The 22,686-nt window shown below is 37.8% G+C and overlaps 2 long non-coding RNA genes across 2 annotated transcripts in view; one reads left to right on the top strand and one right to left on the bottom strand.

The window, feature by feature from the left end:
- Nucleotides 1-3,868: 3,868 nt before the first annotated feature.
- The window catches only part of LOC308694467, a 63,247-nt gene continuing 44,429 nt past the window's right edge, over nt 3,869-22,686 (top strand). Inside the window, exons 1-2 of the long non-coding RNA XR_014030597.1 lie at nt 3,869-3,951; nt 4,155-4,212. This is a non-coding gene — a long non-coding RNA (uncharacterized lncRNA). The remainder of the gene's footprint in view (nt 3,952-4,154; nt 4,213-22,686) is intronic.
- Nucleotides 20,728-21,928, bottom strand: LOC308694688. Its single transcript, XR_014030631.1, has 2 exons — nt 21,757-21,928; nt 20,728-21,666 (listed from the first exon to the last, which is right to left on the bottom strand). It is a non-coding gene; the product is annotated as an uncharacterized lncRNA (long non-coding RNA).

Raw genomic sequence — 22,686 nt, 5'->3', positions numbered from 1 at the left:
CGTTAACGGTCCCTCAGCACTGTTAAAACCTGCTCACACCCACATGAGGAGCCCCAAACCGTTTAACTGTCAAGCTCTAAAATCAAGCTCTCTCTTTTTTCTTTTCTTTTTTTTTTTTTTGCCGTGTCCTTGCGAATGAAAAACATCCATATTCATGAAGATCGCAAATGGTCTCTCAGAATATCAATGTATGCAACAGTATCTCTGCGTGATTTACAGATAGATTTGCTTCAAAATAGGCTATAGTCTTTGTGTTTTCAGTATGTATAAACTGCTATATATCGTTGTGCTGTACCGAATATGATGTTTCTGAAGCATTTGAACGGCGTATAATAGTTCAATTATGGTGTGCACTGTTTTTTAGCACTTTTTCACCATCTGCGCAACATATTTTCTTTACGCCAATTTCTAGCCAAACACACACACACACACACACTGCAAGCAAGCGAGACAGATCCTGAGCTCATTTCAGCCGTGTAACGAGACAAATGATTGTCTTCCCGCTAGACAGTGCGCAGGACGTCTGCGGACACGGCAGGTGCAGCTGTGCCTGAAATTGCTTTGTTTAAACTTGTCAGGTCAAAATGGAGATTTTAGAAAGGTTTCATCCCAAGGCAAGTGCAAGTGGGCTCCATGGAAGTGCTGTACATGGGGTGTGTGTGTGTGTGTGTGTGTGTGTGTGTGTGTGTGTGTGTGTGTGTGTGTGTGTGAAATCAGAGCTGGTGTGTTTGACCTGAGCCTTGGATGAAAATAGCACAAAGACTGTGGCACAACAGTCTAATCAACTGAGCGTTTAATAATTTAGTGTGTTATCTTCATACGCCATTGGCTCTGATGTAGAACGCTGAGTTGTTTGTTTATGCATGTCCTTGCCTCCTTGGCTGTTAGAAAGAGGTCTGGAAGAAACACTCTTGCTGAGAACTTGCATTTCTGGGGTAAACAACTCTAATGATTTATAACTGGAGTCATGTAATTGATACCAGCAATAATTGTAATTAATTGCAGGCTTATTTCAGTACGACACCCGACTCTTTTGCTCAAACTCAGGCTATATTAAAACAACCAGTCAGCGACTTCATGCTAACTTGCTAAATTTGTCATATATGCAAACGCAGACAACAGTTTAGCATTTTAAAACATATAGAAGAATCAAACTATACTTCCTTTTCCAGAATATGTAGAAGTGCTGGTCTGTACTGAGGTAGTTGCACGTGGTTGTTGGAAAAGAAAAATTTGCACTGCTCAGGGTTAACATAGCTTCATGCAAATCTTTGCCTTTGGCAAATCATTCAACAATGATGATTTAGTTTGAATTCCCACAGGAGCAAAACTCTAGCATTCTGACTGCAGTTTATGAACGTTCACAGTTGAGAGAGGAGACGTTTCCTATTATTCACATTTACAGTTTAAATCAGAGTGTTAACACACATGAGCCAAGCCATTTTGTCTAGAGATTTCCGTGACAAGTACATTTATCCCTCATGACGTTATAGAAATAATACATTAAATAAGATCTTAATGTAGTTTTTGAAATTTTTTGTTGTTAATGTTTCAGAAATCTCCAATTATCTTTATTTCTTTCACATTCTCATGCTTGCTTTTAGAGAATTGAGTTTTTTTTAAACTCATGTAGTAAGTGGTTTTTGTTTGTTCAAAACAAAACAAAAAATTGTAATAAGAAAATGAACATTCAAGAGATATGTTTTCTTAAGTCATGCCCAACCCTGATTATATTCTAACCGTGGTATTTGGACCCGACAGTGCCCATGGGTCCCCTTATCTGGATCTGGGTGCTATAAAACCATATGTGAAGCCCACTGTAAAAACCCTGGGTGTTGTTATGAACGGTGACTTTAAACTGGATAAACAGATTAATTCAGTAATTAAGTTTCATCAGCGAACACAAACAGAAGCTCAACTGAACCTGCTTGACGAGAACAAACCTCATTGGTTCTTGCTGAAGCTCAAACGTGCTGCGTAACATGAGAATGAACCTCATTGGTTCTTGCTGAAGCTCAAACGCGCTGCGTAACATGAGAATGAACCTCATTGGTTCTTGCTGAAGCTCAAACGCGCTGCGTAACATGAGAATGAACCTCATTGGTTCTTGCTGAAGCTCAAACGCGCTGCGTAACATGAGAATGAACCTCATTGGTTCTTGCTGAAGCTCAAACGCGCTGCGTAACATGAGAATGAACCTCATTGGTTCTTGCTGAAGCTCAAACGCACTGCGTAACATGAGAATGAACCTCATTGGTTCTTGCTGAAGCTCAAACGCGCTGCGTAACATGAGAATGAACCTCATTGGTTCTTGCTGAAGCTCAAACACGCTGCGTAACATGAGAATGAACCTCATTGGTTCTTGCTGAAGCTCAAACGCACTGCATAACATGAGAATGAACCTCATTGGTTCTTGCTGAAGCTCAAACGCGCTGCGTAACATGAGAATGAACCTCATTGGTTCTTGCTGAAGCTCAAACGCACTGCATAACATGAGAATGAACCTCATTGGTTCTTGCTGAAGCTCAAACGCGCTGCGTAACATGAGAATGAACCTCATTGGTTCTTGCTGAAGCTCAAACGCGCTGCGAAACACGAGAATGAACCTCATTGGTTCTTGCTGAAGCTCAAACGCGCTGCGTAACATGAGAATGAACCTCATTGGTTCTTGCTGAAGCTCAAACGCACTGCGTAACATGAGAATGAACCTCATTGGTTCTTGCTGAAGCTAAAAACGCGCTGCGTAACATGAGAATGAACCTCATTGGTTCTTGCTGAAGCTCAAACGCACTGCGTAACATGAGAATGAACCTCATTGGTTCTTGCTGAAGCTAAAACACACTGCGTAACATGAGAATGAACCTCATTGGTTCTTGCTGAAGCTCAAACGCGCTGCGTAACATGAGAATGAACCTCATTGGTTCTTGCTGAAGCTAAAACACACTGCGTAACATGAGAATGAACCTCATTGGTTCTTGCTGAAGCTCAAACACACTGCGTAACATGAGAATGAACCTCATTGGTTCTTGCTGAAGCTCAAACGCGCTGCGTAACATGAGAATGAACCTCATTGGTTCTTGCTGAAGCTCAAACGCGCAGCGTAACATGAGAATGAACCTCATTGATTCTTGCTGAAGCTCAAACGCACTGCGTAACATGAGAATGAACCTCATTGGTTCTTGCTGAAGCTCAAACGCGCTGGGTAACATGAGAATGAACCTCATTGGTTCTTGCTGAAGCTCAAACGCGCTGCGTAACATGAGAATGAACCTCATTGGTTCTTGCTGAAGCTCAAACACACTGCGTAACATGAGAATAAACCTCATTGGTTCTTGCTGAAGCTCAAACACACTGCGTAACATGAGAATGAACCTCATTGGTTCTTGCTGAAGCTCAAACGCGCAGCGTAACATGAGAATGAACCTCATTGATTCTTGCTGAAGCTAAAACGCGCTGCGTAACATGAGAATGAACCTCATTGGTTCTTGCTGAAGCTAAAACACACTGCGTAACATGAGAATGAACCTCACTGGTTCTTGCTGAAGCTAAAAACGCGCTGCGTAACATGAGAATGAACCTCATTGGTTCTTGCTGAAGCTCAAACGTGCTGCGTAACATGAGAATGAACCTCATTGGTTCTCGCACATCAAGCGAACATGCTTTAGCTTCCGTTTACCACAGCTTATGTCTGAGTTGATTAATGTTTATATGTGAATAAAAGCCTAAATTCAGCCTGTACATCATATACAGCGATCGATTATTTTCAGAAAATGTGGACTAAACCGCTCAATTCAAATGGATTAGTTTTACGATCTCTTTATGAACTTTTTGAAGCGTCAAAGTTGCGAAGCTGTCAATGGAGGGACAGAAAGCTCTCAGATTTCATCAAAAAGATCTTCATTTGTGTTCCGAAGATGAACGAACATCTTACCGGTTTGCAACTAAATGAGGGTGAGTACAATTAATGACAGAATTTTCATTTTATCCCTTTAAGCGGCCTGTTTAAACACACCTTTGTGTGGTTTATATGCCACTGCAGTGCAGAGGTTTAGCACGCATGAACAACCAAAACCGGCATGTCCAAATGACCTTTTTAATGTTCAGAAAAATTGGAAGTAACGTTTACACATACTTCTTTCAAATATCTGAAATAGGAAGAGCAACAGAGGGATCCTGCTTCATTCTCATAGCTGTGAATAAGAGCAAGTAAAGGTATGCTGCCTTGGGCTGTTTTTTCACTCTGTTATGAAGTTGCTATTGTGAGTTTTTTGGACTGAGATGCCTGATAGAGGACGAGCACAATATAATCTATCTCTCTCTCTCTCTCTTTGGGAATCTTTGTACATTTTCCAAAAGGTATAGTGTTGCAATAAATTGCTTCACTCAGACAACACAATCAAGTTAGACAGACCACATAATTAGTTTTTTTATGCTGTGTTTAATTACATGTCTTTATTGTGAAAGGTTATCTGTGTGACTAATAGAGAATGTGATCCATAAATGGATCTATTTCACTTGCTTCTATGAGGACACTCTTTTCCCCTTAATATTATTGGCTATTATAATTAGCAGTCTCTGTGTTGTTTTGGCAAGGTTTGTTCCCCTCTTTTTGAGCCATTCCAGTCTCATTGCTCATTAAATAGGTATTATGAATGTATGTTTCACTGTGTAACAGAGAAAATAAGTTTGCTCAGACATATTGCTTAGTTTAACTCAAACAAATGGTTGGTTCTTTGTGTTTTGACACAAACCATTACCCGCAGGATTTTATTTTTGCACAAAATGCCTCTGTCTCGGCCTTAAAATAGGCGTACAAGTCAATACAGGAATGATAAGACTTGAATTTTGTTTCAAAGCTCTCATATTCAATGAGTAATGTGAGCGTTCTAAAATGAGCAATATTACAGGTGTAGGTTTGATTGATGCATTGTGTTTGGGGTGGACAGCAGTAATATGAACAGTCTGAGTTGTGCTTATGAGATCAGTACAGTAAATCAGTAAGCGGAGCAGAGAACTCCGGCGAGAGAGCGGAGCCGTCCAAGCCACAAAATTACAGTATCTTAGCTTGTGGCCGCGGGAATGTGCTCAACGGTTTTCTAATGAGGACTTTAGACATGTTGTCCCAGACCGCAGACGAGTGCTGCAGCGGCCAGCAGAGGGCAATATGTGTACTGAAGCTATGTGACCAAAACTGCCTTCTGATCCATAATGTATGCCTAACACTTATGAATATTAATGCATTACTTGAAAATTTACCACATACCAAATGAGTTGATTTATATACAGTTTAAGAATGCTAATGGATTCAGGAAAAATAACAGTGAGACAAGCTGTTCGTTTTCTAAAATACGTGGATCTTCATTGAGATCTTATTTCATGAAGTTAGGTTGAACTAATGAGGAATGGGACTGTGAGGCCAATGGGGTTATGAATTCATTTCTGCCCCAATGGTCAGGCAGAAATATGGATATAGCTCTCAACTCTGAATCTGTAATGATGTATTTTAATCCTTAGTTTTGTATCAGTATAGGAAAAACATGGTAGTATGTGACATTCTGAATACTGTCGTGAGGTTTGAAGAGAAATTCTAGATGAAATAAATCTAGATTTGTTTAGTTTATCATTGTCGATACAGATATTTGTTTCATATCCCAGTTGAGACTGGCTCCCTTTTAATTAATCCACTAGGAAAATATTATCTGGAAATTAGTAGATCTTACCTTGTTTATTAAAAGCTGTGTTTTGAAGAAGAAAGTAAAAAATGAAAAAGACGGTTAGATCACTTTGGCCAACGTGTTTTGGAGAAAAGCATTTATTTGATGATGTGATTTGATTTTTTGATATTTTTTTTTTATGAAAGATCAAAAGGATAAACAATGCAGATTTATTTTTACAACCATCTTTGATCATATTTACCAGGGTTGCAAATAATTCTTTCCACAACTGTGTCTGTCTGTCTATTTTAATAAACTGTTAACTTGGTTTTGTTCCTTATAATCAGGGGTTAATCATGTTAAAAATAACATATTTAAACCATGGTAGAGGCAAAATATGTGAGGTCACACTGACACAAGTAAATTCCAAATTCTAAAATTAATATGCATGTATTTGTATCTACATGTCACTGTATGTGTATTTTTGTGTGGGATATAATTGCAGTGGATGCGCAGAAGCTAAAGGATTATGAGAAATGTGTGTGAGTGTGTCTGCACTTATCTAAGAGCCGGCATATTTACTAATCATGTATGTAAATATAATAAGCCATGCAGCAGATATCAGATGTCTTGTGGTTGTTGTGGTGGTGTGTGATTGTGCCAGTGCATGCATATGTGTTCATGTGTGTATGTCTGAGTTAAAACAGCTGCTTCTACAGACCTGCTTCCAGCTGCTTCCAAATTGGTCTGCCATTAAGTTATTATCTGTTTATGGCTCTATGACCAGGCCTGCCTCTGGCGGTACTATCCCTCGTACATTGGAATGGGTAGAGATGGGTTTTAGGGTCTGGTTTGATAATTGTCCATGTCATACTCATAAAGGCTGGATACCATAAAGACTTGGACTAGCCTTGTGAGCTTCTGGGTTGCCTTGCTTGTGTTTTTGATGTTTTGATGTCTTGTCATATGATAAACGTTGCATATGTTTTTTGCTGTTTAAACACATGCAACAAGATCTGGGCAGCGTTTCTCAAAAGCATCGTGATCAAAGTTGATCATAGAGACCATAGGGTACCAATGGTTCTACGACCTACTTAGATTTAGGTTTAATGCTTTTGAAAAATGCTGCCCTGACCTGTTTGAAAAGTTAAAAAAAATATATCATCAGTACCACGTAAATGCGGCCATGTTGTCTTCTTGATGCTGGCAGTATTACTAGTTTCTTACTCTGGTTAAGTAATTTTATATCTATAATCAAAGTTATGTTCATACTGTCAGTTTTTGGGATTGGCAACCACATTTACTTACAAATGTGAGTCCAAATGTCCCATTCACATTACAGTAGCGTCTCGAATACTGTCTTTATGAATCAAGCACGTATTCTCTTACCAATAGTAGCCTAAACATAGCGACAATGACCAAAGTAATATAAAAAATGGCGACGTCCATAAAACTGAAAAGTCTTATTACTTTTGACATAACGAGTCCAATCGATCCGCGAGTTCATCCATTAAATCTTCCCTACCCGACAGCAGCTTTTATATCCGTGTGGAGAGCTGAGCATTTGAGTTGCGTCGCTCGTAGAACTCAAAACTGACAGAGGCAACTCCAGTGCAGAACAGTGACTGGATCTAAAGCCTTAAGATGACACACAGCTCATACTGTATCTCCGCTGCTGTAAGTTACCAAAACCACAAATGCAAACCCACAACACATGGTAGACATGCGGTTGTGCAGCGCAGAGCGGCTCTCTCACAATGACGTGACAGACGACTAGTTGTCCAGTTCGGTTCTGTTCACACGGCACGGGTTTTCGAGAATGCTGAAAATTAAGGGGTGTAAGTTCCTTTAGGCTGTAGAATGCGGCTGTCACTCCTGCAACTAAACTGTGTGTGAACATAACCGTATTAAGGACTCAAATACAGGACTGACAACTGTATTCTGCTGCTGTGTGAATGTGGCCTGATAAGATTTGTAATTGATTATTGATGGAACATTACTTTTAATTGGTACCAAGTAAACCAACATTGCAACCACTTTGACTTTGATTTTGTTCTTGTGATATTTTGCCATTCCACATAATCAGAGCCAAAGTTGAAGCTGTCAAATTGTACACTGCAATAACTGGATGGAGTTTGACATGAATTGTGTGAAAGTGGCGGCCTGTGTGCTTGTTTCATGCTACAACATCACAACCACAATGAAGTGCAAACATAGTGGTAATTCATCTCAGACTTTACAATGAAAGACAAGACAGGATATGAACTCAGTTCAAAACTATACAAATGTATGATTATTCAATTCTCTGGCATATGCAGGCTGTGTTTTGAAGAAACTCCTTCCCCTTTTAGTACTGGTTTGCAATATGTTTCTGTATTTTATTTAAGTCAGCCAAGTCTGTGGAATTCATGTCACTGAACCACTTTAAACAAGCTTTATCAGCTATTTATAACCTTTCTCTACTGCAATCTAGCCTGTCAAGCTCAATACAGATCTAAAATGATTCCAAAATCAACTTTTCACCCCTCCACAAAGAGCTGAATTGAAGTATCTGTAGGTAAACAAATAGTTTGATGTTACTTGACCTTGATTTCATGCCTTTCCAATTCCTCCAGATACGATATTGTGATGTGCGTTTTAGTCGCGCAGCTTTGGCAGTGCGCGACGGAGAGCAATCTGCCCGCTGTCACTGCTGCGTAAGGTGAACATTCATAAGGCAAGTCATTTTCAGAAACAGCCACCCAAACCCCACAGCACTGTGACAGACAGGCCATTTTAGATACAGATAGACATGAATTGATTTTCTGGACACCCTCTAGTGAACTGCCTTATCATGGCATGCAGCTGGCAGATTAATTCACTAATGCAATCCTAATTAAATGATTTATGAAATGTCTACCTCATGTATGACATGTCTTAGGTGTCCCAGGGTAAACTGTAATCAGCAGCAACCATGTAGAGAATAAATAAAACTCTTTGAGAATGAAGATTGCTGCTCAAACAATGTGTGGACATTGAGTGCATTCATATATTTCTGCAAGTGCCTTTCTGTATTGTGTATTTTGTGTTCTGTCAAATTTACCTGTGCATGCCTAACTACTATGAAGCATGCTTCAAGGTCAAAGGTTTGCAGTCCTGCTTTCATTGCAATTAACTTTCATAGAGAACCGTGGAAACACATCATCTGTCAATTAGCACAACTCTGTATCGCACCATGCCGGCAATTCGCTCAGTGAAAAATATTCATTTTGGCCTCTGAGCCGAGCTGTCATGGCAGTCCATGGGGAAGCTCTGCAGCTCTGAGACAGATTGGGGGTTAATCAGTCCCGTACCACCACGGAGAACCCCATCCTGTACTTCATCCTACTGGAAGGAACCACGGAGGCGGCATTTTCAGAGCTGCTGGTATTTCTTATCTGCCATCTGTTTACAGAGAGGTAATAGAAAATACAGATTTCAATCACAAGGGCCATGTGCAAGATTGGTTTACGCTCAACTGGTTGCCTACAGATAGCAATATAGATATGTGGTTTTTTGGCATATTCGAAACCGGTCCTATCAGATGGGGACTGTTGAGGATTAAATGAAGATTTTCAAGTGTGGAATACCTTCAACACCAGAGTATGAAGAGAATATGATCTGGTTGTGAGTGGAAACTACAGTATGCATGTTAAAATTGGTAGTTTAGCCTTTGGCAAGAAGCATTCCTTTGTCAAAGTAAAAAAGAAAAGTGCAAAAACTTTTTTTAATGTACTTTTTTCTAACCATATGCACTTTTGGCTCTGTGGGCCTTTATAAAATATAATAAACTCTCTTAAAACACACTATTTTTTTTTTTTATTCGTCTACTAACACTGTCCAACATTGTTTATACTTTTTAATACTTTGTCTTGCCTTGGCTTATCTCAAAGCTAGCATAGAATTTAATGTATCCTAAATATAATTTAAAAATATTTTACATTTTTTGCATAATTTGAAAAAATAAAAGCTTAAATGGAAGTAACATCATAAAAATTATTTTATATAAGTTCTTTGAACTTGTGAAATCACAAGGAATGGTGAGAGAACATCGTGCTTGGTACGTTTTTACTGTTCAAACAAAATCTGGGTTTTCAGCCGACAAAGTTTAAATCCCATCTGGCTAGAGTTCTTCCAATAATTTTTATGCATTAGTTCAGTAGGCGGAGAGTAGGCGGTCTTTTGTGGCTGTTCGAACGCATTCGACCACATGAGCATTTACACTACGAAAGCAATCAGGTAAAATGCATTTTCAACTACCTCTGGAAGTGGTCGAAAGTGAACAAGCTCAAAACATTTTAGACCCCCGTTTACACCTGTATTTACTGTAGTGATCCGATCGACCAAAACTCATCTTAATACCAGGTGTAAACAGGGCCTAAAGCTTGGTACAGTAATCCTGGTGCACAGATGTTTGATTACACTTTATCAGAGCTAAATTGCTTATTGTAGAAATGACACTGCTGGACAATACCTATACAACAAGAAAAAGTTTTTGTTTTTTTTATCATTGGCACCTGAAAGTTGAAGAAACACCCTTAAAGTCCTCCTGTAGTCAATAATTGTATCCCTTAAAACTCATCTTTGATCACCAAAATGACATATTTAAGCTTTTTTCATGTCATAAAATAGCTTGAATGTAACTCTACACCCTTGCTTCATTTAGTATACGCTAATATGCAAAGTAGCCCCGCCTCCACTCACTCTCACCAGCTCAGAGATCCACCCGTTGATGACACGTTGACGTGATTGGTTACAAGGTAGTTTGTGACGTCAGAAACAACCGTGATTTTGAGACTGTCTTTGGTTCACTGCAGTTTTAAGGAGAAAATACTCAGCAATGGTGCTGACTTATGAATTTGCACATGGTTTGTCTTAAAGTATATTAAAAACACCACATAGCCATATAAACAACTTTAAAAACTTGATTTTCCCCACAGGAGGACTTTAATTTTTGTGTATAGTTTCTTCTACAAAAAAGCATGCAGATAGAATCTAATATGTTTTTCCTTTCGTCCAACAGAAGTAATTAACTAAAGATTGCTCAGTGGAGCCTACATGTAGAGTTTAATATTTGTTTTACTAGCACATTCCATGCACGCAATAACACGTTTGAATTGTAAGAGTAGCACACGTGACCGAATCCCTGTTCATGTGGGACAATTGGGACAGGGTGGAGTAATTTGCTTACAAATTTACCTTTTTTTTAAACAATGGTTCGGAAAACCAGCATCAGTCGCTTACTTCCTGCCAAGTAGCCTGCCACAACAAATCACCAGCCCTCCAGTGGTGGAGCTGTCTTTGTGAAAAAGCTATTTTACTGCAGAGAGTAATTGCCTCTCAAATGAAAATGCACCTGTAATGCATGCTGCTAAATGTATTGCCTTTCTGTTGGCAGCGTTTTTACAGCAACTCTGTCAGAGCTGAAATTGCTCAGCATCATCAACTTTCATAGTGCTGTGGAAGTGCGATGGCTGAAAGCAGTAACTCAAGGGAAGTCTACCTGCCTGCTGTGCTAACAGTCATCCAGCCGCACATTTATCTCTACTGTGAGCTGCATGGCAGACAAAGAGGAGTTGGAATCTCTTGATTGTACTGTGGTGGTCTGAGCTTTTCATACACAGACTGTATATTACATTCAAGAGAGGCTCTGACGTGGTGGTTCTGTGCAAATTGTCTCGCTGAAAGTGGGAGCCATCAAATGGAGCAAAAGGGAAATCATTCACCTTGTTAGTTGGAAAGTATATCTTTTCTCACAGGTACATAGGCCAGAAGATTGTGTTGCAATGTCAAGATAGCTTGATACTTTTTTATTGTTATATTATTTTTCTTTTTGTTTTGTACTGTACCTATTTATTTTCAGACAAATTATTAGATGTTTTCATTCTTATTTAATTATGGAATAAAACAGTTTAAAAGATAAGTGTGACTTTTTTTCTCAGAATTGCCAGTTATAAACTCGCAATTGCGAGTTAAAAAGTCAGAATTGCGAGATATAAAGAGTTTACATGCAATTGCGAGTTTATATCATGCAATTCTGAAAAAAAGTCAGAATTGCGAGATTTAAATAAAGTTGCAATTACTGTTTTTATTTTTTATTCATTGGCACAAAACAAGCCTCCATTCTCATCTTTTTGTCTGGGATCTATTTTGAAAAAGCTTATTTCTTATTTCAATTGCTTTAAATTCCATTTTCATCATAATGTTTTTATACTAACAAAAATATGTTAATTTAACTCTTTTATCTGTCTAATTTTTTGCATCAATTGAGAATAAAGTGAGAATTCAGGCCATGCTCAACATTTGGCCCACAAACTAATCTAAAGCCTTGCGAACAATGATATCTCTACTGAGCCAACAGATAGATAGAGCACATTGTACTGTATTCTTTCAAAGCCCAAAAGCTTTTTTTCTGTGCTTATCTGCACCATGTTTTTATTTAAAAGTTACATTGCCACCTTTTTAGAGATATCTACTCCAAACATTTCCTCTGTGAAACATTACTCCTCACACTCATTGTTTTCATGGGTCTCATGAGAGGAGATCAATGAGGTTTGGGTTTGTATTTAATACTGCCTCTGTAAGAACGTTTGGATGGCCTTTGATAGGTAATAGATCAGACCATATTAAATGACCTAAGACACAGATTATCTCAGTCGGAGATCGATTCTTGTGTGTATGTGTGTGTGGGACAGGTAATAACAGCTCTGCAGACAGTAAAAAATTATATTATAATATTGTATTGTATTGTGTTTTTGCATATTATATTGCATTCTATTTATGTAAACTGTCAGTTGCTTGACAGACATTCAGATGTTTTAAGATCAACCATAACATGTTCAAACATGTTAATTTATAATGGTGCAAGTTACTTCAAAGCAGATGAATAACTGGTCTCCATATTACACACAACTTACTTTTAGATCCATCTGAATTTGCAAGCAGGAATGAATAAATATTGCAAATGAATGAAAGTGTTTGTTGCTTAGCAGGAACATGCGAAACAACTCAAGTAGAAATGAGAAACACTGTGCACCAGAACCTTGTCTTGACATGTCACTGGATATCAACACCATGATGAAGAAACCCTTTATTAAGATATTGTTTGATCAAGTTGTTCCCCCTTCTACCCAATGGAGATTGTTTTCATTACCACTTTTACTGTGTGTGTGGTCTCAAAGATTTTTTAATTAACATCATGAAATTTGCAATACATTACTTGCACAAGGACTAATATTCAATGTTTACTGATAATAAAAGGTAGCATCAATGAAAAAAAATAGTTTTATGGAAATGGAGAAACCTTTTTTACATTTGAAACATGTTTTTTTCCATGCCATAACAATCCTTCAACACCTCGCAGAGTCTTTGAAAGGATACTAATCACAAAGACTCGACATCAGGGCTATAAAACAACACAGATATGTCACTTCCTCCATGTTGATATGGTGAGACTTGAGAGGTATATAATTCATGCCAGATATAGAGCTCAAATGCACATATATCATTTTATGCCAACCCTTTATCTGTCAACATAGGCTTTTTCCTTAGTTTATATACACTGAACAAAATTATAAACACAACACTGTTGTTTTTGCCCCCATTGTTAGTGAGCACCTCGCCTCGAGATAATCCATCCACCTCACAGGTGTGGCATATCAACATGCTGATTAGACAGCATGATTATTGCACAGGTGTGCCTTAGGCTGGCCACAATAAAAGACCACTCTAAAATGTACAGTTTTACTGTATTAGGGGGGTCTGGGGGGGTCTGGGGGGGGGTCCGAAAACCAGTCAGTATCTGGTGTGACCACCATTTGCCTCACGCAGTGCAACACATCTCCTTCCCATAGAGTTGATCAGGTTGTTGATTGTGGGCTGTTGAATGTTGGTCCACTCCTCTTCAATGGCTGTGCGAAGTTGCTGGATATTGGCAGGACCTGGAACACACTGTCGTATATGCCGATCCAGAGCATCCCAAACATGCTCAATGGGTGACATGTCTGGTGAGTATGCTGGCCATGCAAGAAATGGGATCTTTTCAGCTTCCAGGAATTGTGTACAGATCCTTGCAACATGGGGCTGTGCATTATCATGCTGCAACATGAGGTGATGGTCGTGGATGAATGGCACAACAATGGGCCTCAGGATCTCGTCACGGTATCTCTGTGCATTCAAAATGCCATCAATAAAATGCACCTGTGTTCATTGTCCATAACATATGCCTGCCAATACCATAACCCCACCGCCACCATGGGCCACTCGATCCACAACATTGACATCAGCAAACCGCTCACACACACGACGCCATACACGCTGTCTGACATCTGCCCTGTACAGTGAAAACCGGGATTCATCCGTGAAGAGAACACCTCTCCAAAGTGCCAGACGTCATCGAATGTGAGCATTTGACCACTCAAGTCGGTTACGACCACGAAATGCAGTCAGGTCGAGACCCCGATGAGGACGACGAGCATGCAGATGAGCTTCCCTGAGACGGTTTCTGACAGTTTGTGCAGAAATGATTTGGTTATGCAAACCTATTGTTGCAGCAGCTGTCCGGGTGGCTGGTCTCAGACGATCTTGGAGGTGAAGATGCTGGATGTGGAGGTCCTGGGCTGGTGTGGTTACACATGGTCTGTGGTTGTGAGGCCGGTTGGATGTACTGCCAAATTCTCTGAAACACCTTTGGAGACGGCTTATGGTAGAGAAATGAACATTCAATTCATGGGCAACAGCTCTGATGGACATTCCTGCATTCAGCATGCCAATTGCACGCTCCCTCAAAACTTGCGACATCTGTGGCATTGTGCTGTATGATAAAACTGCACATTTTAGAGTGGCCTTTTATTGTGGCCAGCCTAAGACACACCTGTGCAATAATCATGCTGTCTAATCAGCATCTTGATATGCCACACTTGTGAGGTGAATGGATTATCTCGGCAAAGGAGAAGTGCTCACTAACACAGATTTAGACAGATTTGTGAACGATATTTGAGAGAAATAGGCCTTTTGTGTACATAGAAAAAGTCTTAGATCTTTGAGTTCAGATCATGAAAAATGGGGGCAAAAACAAAAGTGTTGCTTATTACAAAAGTTATAATTTTGTTCTGTGTATATAACAAGAGTTTTCCTTGATCTGATTGAACAACTATCCAATCTTTATGCCTCTGTTTTTTATACCACTATTTATTTTGGTGCAGGTTCAGTCATTGGAATGAGGACTACAGTCACACAAGGCAAATTGTCATATTAAATCTGCTCAGCTGGTGGTGGAGCTCTGGATGACGCCCCAGAACCGCATGCCACAGGGATTTCAACCCTTCCAAGAATGCACACATGCTGTCTTGGGGTGCAGTTGCAGTGACAAACCCTCCAATGGAGCAGTCCTTTCTGTGTGCCAAATAACAGGGGATTTATACCTCTGTAACTCATCACCAGCCCCAGAGCTCAGACACACAGACTTAGGGATTCAGAGTTCACTGGGCAGGGATGAGACAGCGGTCTGCATTCATTTACAAGATTTGCACATGCACAGTTGTAAAGACTCTCAGATGAGCAAGAACAATGGCTGACAGTAAGCCCTGAAGCTACTCTGAGAGGAACTGTAATTAGATCATGAGTATTCCATGCCTTTTTGGTATATTTGGAATGGCGGTATCAAAAAGGCATGTGGTTTTGTGAGACCCATGTCATCGTAGTCTAATAAGGGAATGATTATTATTCCATACATTTAAATGAATAAACACAATTTAAAAAAATAATATATATTTTTTATTTATTTTTTATTCACACCTTACAAATCTATATTTATTTTATATATATTAATTATATTTAATCATTTATTTGAATCCATTGTGATCAAGTTTAAAGAGCAACTAAAGTGTCTCAAAAAATATTTGGACACTTTACATTCTCTATGTTCAGTATGAATGTCATTGCATTATATAACATTATTAGTTACACCTTCATTTTAGACTATAAGTAACTTTGCAAGTTGCAACTACATGTCAACTAACTCTCATTATAGTATAAATTTATTTGACTGTTAGGTTAGGGTTTGTAGAATAAGTTGTTAAAATGTAGTTGCAAAGTTACTTATAGTCTGTAGAATGTCTGTTGGGGAGCATCAAAATAAAGTGTTAGCAGATATTAGTCAGACAGTCTACTAATATACTAATGATTGGTAGTTGGCATGTAGTTTCAAATAGGTATGTCCCATCAAGTTTTTTCTTTGATCCGATCTGAGTCATTTGAAATTGAGTATCTGCCGGTATACCGAGTTCTAATCCGATTATTATTCAAATCAATCCAGTGTATACAGGGTCGGTACATAATGTTTGAGATTGTGAATATGATCCAGATTCTGAATGTACTGGGGAAATGAGCTTTGACAATGACAGTGATGATGGTAAAAACTAAGCATCTGATAGAAACGGACCCCCTCCCAGTTCCAAAAGTTAATGGCCTTGTTTTATTCTTTTGTAATTGTTATAAATTATCTGGAGAGTTTTCTACTATTGCGGCAGTTACAGATCCATCCATGTTAGATATAGATCCTGGTCGCCAAAGACCCAAATTTGTAATAATGACTGGAAGAACATTCATGCATTTTTAAGGGTTAATGGCGGCTGGCAAGCCCAACTGAAGGTGCATTCTGCATACTTCACAACAACTGCCTGACAGCTGGCATAAAATAAAGGATCGGGCTTAGGATAGCCGATATAGATCAGTTAAAATGTTCTTAATCAGCCCCTCTTACCAATCTTTGAGATCGGCTCGGGACATCCCAAGTGGACTATAAACCCAATTATTAAACCAAGTGACATTCATTTTATGTAAATGTCATTATTATGTAAATATCATTAAATGTAACACACGTTCACAAATGCAAAACATTTCACAAAAGTAGGATTATAAAAAGGCAACACTATATTTTACAGTGTGTTTTACACTCACAGGTTACATGTTTACTGTAGTAATAACAGTAAATTATGCATAATTACATGCAACTAACCCTAAACCAAACTTTAATCCTGATAAACTTTAATGTTGATAATTATTATTATTCAGTACTTAAATGTATAATTACACAATAACAAGGAAACCTTTAAGTAAAATGTGACCGAATAAAACAAAAAGATACACTCAAGATAGTTTGCAGGCTTTGTGGAATTTAGCTATGCTTGATGAACTACATATGTAGTGAACTAATCTTCGCAGAAAAACTACTTCTGAGAAAAGGACTAGCATTTTTTTTTTTTTTTTTTTTTGCAGACTGTATGCAATGCTATGACATTCATATATTTTTAAGCATGTCTTAGTTGTTCAAAAGTGTATAAGTCTATGCTTTTTGGGGCCATTATAACTATTAACAGTAGCTTAAAATAAAGGTCTCAAATGTAGGACTGCATTTTCAAACCAGTCTCTTTCCAAGCAGAAAGTGTTGTGCATTCTCAACACAAGACACTCTGGGCAAAATGTGTTAGTGTTTAATTACATCATCCTTATCAACGTGATTTATGCCCTTTTAATCATCTCCTGGCAAGGGTTTGGCCTCCCCCAGCATGAGAGAGAAAGCAGTACTTATTTTTGGCATATTTTGTGCTTTCATGTAGCTTTTCATTCTCTTTTACACGCTAGAAGCAGGGAGATGACTGTTTGTAAGTTTTTCGCATATGGCAGGGTGAAATACTTCCCTTTTAACTAGACAATTTTGAAAAGCACAGAGAAAAACAGCCATATTTCATTGGTTTTAAGCCTCAGCATAATTCTCATGGCTATGGCTCCATACGGTCAGAGAGAATTATGCCTAATAAACCTCAATCTCACTCTTGCAGATCCTTTATTCTTCGAGTACAGCTGCAATTTGAAGTGAAGTGTAGCCTATGGAAAAGCAATACACTATGGTCTTGCTTTTATGCCAGAAAATCAAAGAACATGAGAGTGTATACTGTACTTGCTAGGCTAAATACACACCAAGCGATTGATAATGTCTTTGTCACCTAAGTTCCAGCTTTGAGCTTTAGTGAAAATTCCTGCAGTCTGCAACTTGGAGCGAATGCATATTTTATCAAGGCTTCGCACCATGTGTGTTGTGTTTACGACTCCTCGTAGGCTAGACGGTCCTCTGAGCTTTTATTTCTCTGCTGTGCATTATTTAGAAATCTGACGGAGTTTGTTTTCAAGTTTGTCCAAGCATGGCTCTCTATTCCCTTTACGGTGTCTCTGTTAATACGAAGCTGCTTGCCAGAGTGTGGCTCGCTGGAGCTGTGCGTGCGTTCACCACGTTCTGCTTTTTGAAATATAGCTTTAATAAAAAACTGTGTGATGGGAGGATTCTGAGGTCGACCTCTGTGTGTGGCCACCTCTGATCTCTACTGAGGCTCATTGGGTTCAGATTCATAATCTGCTGAGGTGTGGGTGATGGTTATGGAGCAAGCACATGCCAGACTCAACTCCTGCTTTCTTGGCCTGTGCATTGGAGCTCAATATTGAAGCCATAAAATCAGCCTATAGGAACAACACTGGAAGTGAGCTTCAGAGCTTTGTATTAATGGTGTGTCGATATGCGTGTGTGTGTGTGTGTTGTTTGTGAGGCAAGCACTGTATTTCACATGATTTTGCAATGTTCCCACAGTCTATAAATGCTTAGAGACACTATCAGTGTTGTACATATTATATTGCAGATAATAAAGACAGATTGTAATGCTGGCTTCTGATTGGTTTATACATTGTCACTATCCTAAAAACAATATAATGTTAAATGTATTAATGGAAGTTTGTCTCTTAATTATTAGGAATGCACAAAAGATCAGTAACATATTGGAAATTGTAAGATATTTCAGTTACAGTTTAAATATTAAAATAAAAAAAACAAGCATGTAAAATTAAATGTATAGTATACTACAAATACAGTCAATATACAGCTTCTTTTTTACCATTGCTTAAAAGGACAGTTCATCCAAAAAATTTGTCAATATTTACTCACCCTCAAGTTGTTCCAAACCTGTATGAGTTTCTTTCTTCTGTTGAACACAAAAGAAGATATTTTGAAGAATGTTGGAAACCAGACAGTTGATGGTATAGCCATTGACTTTTAAAGTAGGGGAAAAAAGTCAATGGCTACAGTCAACTGTCTGGTTTCCAACATTCTTCAAAATGTCTTCTTTTGTGTTCAACAGAAGAAAGAAACTCATACAGGTTTCGAACAACTTGTGGGTGAGTAAATGATATGAGAACCATCCCTTTAAAATATTTAAAATGTTAAATTCTGGTAGAATGTCTCTTTTTAATTTAAAGGAGTTTGATATGGCTGTTTAGAAATGATGAAAAACATTTCAGCTTCATTGAAATACAGTATTTAAAAAAAAACAAGATTTGTTTTCTAATTGTTTCAGTTATCCTGTGAAAAAGTAAAGCGCTTAAAGCGTTTTCTATGGGATTCATGCTGAGGACACACAGCTGGAAATGGAGGGACTGTTAAAAAACAGTTTGGGTTATATTAGCCTGTGCCCTTCCCCATGCAATGAGAAGTATGCAAAGCGCTCTGGCAGAAAAATTTATCATGTCTAGAGTCGGAGCGTTTGAAGCATATGTTACCAATTTAAAGGAAACATTCTAAAATCATCCATGGCCCAGAATACAAATTACCTTTGCACCATAATGTTAAAAAACAGACAAACACACAGCAACCATTAAGGTAATTGTTGTGTGAAATTACATTGCTTGGTGAATTATACTGTATGTGGTAATGTGAAAGCAGTAGCTATTGCTATGCTGTACTATAGCAGTAGATCCTCAGTATTGAGATAAAGCATTTGACATACAGGGATGTTGTTTTTGGTGACTGTTTGTAACATGCAATGTCTTGTTACTCAGTCACTCATATTGTTATCCAGCTGGGATACTGCCAACATTAGTAGTCCAGTGTAAGGTTTTCCTCAAAACAAACAAACTAAAACTAGACCAATTTGCACAGAATTTGAATCACTTATGTTGACAGTAAGTCATACTGAAACGTTTTATGTTCAGTATAACATGTTTTCAAGGTGATTGCACTTTTTGAGTTTCTTCAGAGAAATAAAGTTCATGTTTATTCAATTCTCCTCAGGCATAATCTGAGACATTCTCTTAGTTCTTTGCCATTCGTTTTGAGGTGACATTTTTATGTTGCCTTCTCTGATGTGCACAACAGAATATCAAAGATTCAAACGTTTTAAAGATGTGACAGTGTGAAAGCTGCAAGAGCTTTTACCTTGTAGCTCAAAAAAGAAGCAGGGGAAAAGAAGTCTCTATTCGCTAAAATAATATAGGAGCCAATTTATTTTTATGGCCAATAAAAGGGAATAAATTTCAGTGCTACAGCACCATGGTGAGCTAAACATCCTTTTCTGCCTGTTTTGTTTTCATTAAGGGTCAAGTGTCAAACCCATGCAATATATTTATCCCATAATGTGGTTCCTGTTCAAAAGCCTCAATTTAGTCCTGGAGATGGGACAAAAACTCAGTCTACTATAAATACTGACAATATATTATGATTGCCTTTGCCCTTGCTAATCCACCCGGCTGCTATAAAGAGCTAAATTGTCCACACAAAAAAAGAAAGAAAAAAAAGAAAAGATTATTAGATTTCATTAATAAGCTACATTAGGTCACCAAACTTCTACAAATGTCAAAAATATACAGTACTGTCATTTTCAGGTCAATGTTATATAGAGGATACTGTAATACAAAAATGCCTTATCCAGACATTCGTTTCCAGTCATTGTTAAAAAGTACACTGTAAAAATAAAAGGTGCCTGGAGGAACCTTTTGGGGTTCTTCACTTTGCCACACCGGCGGAACCATCTGTAGATCCTCTAGGCACCCTTTAAAAAGGGCCGGTTCTCTGAGGAACCACACAGGTTTCCTGAGGAACTCTTATATTTGGCACTGTGTGGAACCACTGTGGGTGCCTCCAGGAACCAAATTTCATTTTTTTTTTATATTTAATTTCATGTTGTTACTATGGTTACCTTTGACTTCTATTATAATAAACAAATTGAACCAAATATAAAATAAGAATTGTTTATTACATATTTGATATTCATTTTTATACATACACTTCCATGCACATGGGGAAAAAAGCTAACTACAGATTAATATCAATGACTACACAAAAAAAAGTATAATACATAAGCAACATGAATAATCAACCATGTATATAAAATAGATAAACAAGAAAATACATCTCAACAAAATGCATGGAAACACATATGTTCCACGAAATAAATCAATGTAAAAAAATACATTTTGACTAATTAAAAATGTCCATCATACTTAACTTTAAAACATTTGTGTTTCAGTCCGATGGTTAGTCTGACATCACTGTTTCCAAGTCCAAAAGCTCTCAGATGCCAAAAACAAACAAACATTGCTAATATGCACTCATTGTTCTGTAATATTCCTGAAAATTATGATCCTAACCTTTATCTCTATACAGAAATCTCAGATGGTTAGTTATTCAGCTATTTTGAATCATAAAATGTTGAAGTCTGGGATGCCGTTAGACTGGAGACTGTAATGTACACTATGGCTTTTGAAAAGCTTAAATGTGTGACTTGAATCGACAGTGTTCATAAATGGTGGTTGAGTATTCTCATGAAACAAGATAGAGGAAGTAGCAGTAGAGGCTTCGACCCAGAAACCGTATTAAGGTGCAGTAAAATTGTACCTGTGAATGTAAAATGTTGTTCTGTGAATGTTCACTGGTGAATTCAGTCATTTCAATAAGAATCCACACGATCAGCAATTTCGTTTGTGGTCAAAAATGTCACTATGGGACCAAGTTGGTGTGAGGTACTTAACGAGTTAGAAAAGTGAAAAGGTACAGCATCGTTTTCCGTTTGGTTTCCCTATTTTCTGGTGGATGGTCCAGGCACATCAATGATTTTCAGGTCTACAGGAGGATTTTTATTCTTGTTCAAACTTGTATTTCAGCTTACCGAGATCCCTGCAAAGTACAAAATTTACTGTTAGTAATGTTATTAAAGTGATAGTTGTGAAATTAAAATTATTTCCTCAGCCTTGTGACGTTCCAAACCTGTTTGACTTTCTGTCTGTGGACCCCAAAAGCAGATCTCAGGCATAATGCAACCCCAGTCACCGATCGCTGACACTGCATGAAACACAAGCAGAAAACAATTGTGTAAATCATTCATGAAACCATTCTTATGTACTCTTGTCTAGCTCAATTCAATGCAACAATTTATGTAAAAATTGTTAAGCTCCAAAAATGTCCCAGAAAAGATCCTAAAAATAATCAATGAGTTCACAACTCATGTGTTATGGGTTGTGTTGTAAGTCTTCTGAAGCCATAATAGCTTTTTCCTTCTTTTTTTTTGTCGAAAAAGACTAAACTTGAAGTTATAATTCAGAGTTAAAATGTCTTATATTCAAATGCAAATGATAAAGATATAAGAAAAAATGCATAGCATTATTTGTGAACCAAACCTGTGATATTATTTTTCTGAGTAACATGAATGAGATTTGAGAGCATGAGGGAAGATTTTCAGAGAGTAACTGATTAAAAAACACAAGTACACAGTCAAACAATACAATTTCACACAGAGAAAGTTCATAGTAATAAAGTACTTACATGTGGTGCAGGTAACTTACTGTAATTCAATGTTGCCACTGAAATGTTCAGATTATTTTAGAAATGTAATGGTTGTTCTGGGGAAACAAAAGAACAAAGCTGATTATTCACAACATAATATTTATTGACCAGTAAATGTTTTTAAAATGGTAACGTATTTGAGAGAATGAGGACACCTGTAGTAATGTTAGGCTGAACAAAAACAGAGCAAACTATAACCTGTTTTTGTTATTCATAACAAACACCAAGAATCAGATAATTTTCTAAATTAGTTAGGCTATATCAGCAATTTGAAGACACAGTTGTACAGAATATGTTGAATTGAATGACTAAATCAATATAAGACAATAAGTCAATCATTTCCATTTGTTCATA

The sequence above is a fragment of the Scardinius erythrophthalmus genome (assembly GCF_964197995.2).
Source record: "Scardinius erythrophthalmus genome assembly, chromosome: 8".
NCBI classification, from domain to species: domain Eukaryota; kingdom Metazoa; phylum Chordata; class Actinopteri; order Cypriniformes; family Leuciscidae; genus Scardinius; species Scardinius erythrophthalmus.
The sequence above is the reverse complement of the archived record's forward strand: the minus strand, read 5'-3'. Positions and strand labels throughout refer to the sequence as shown.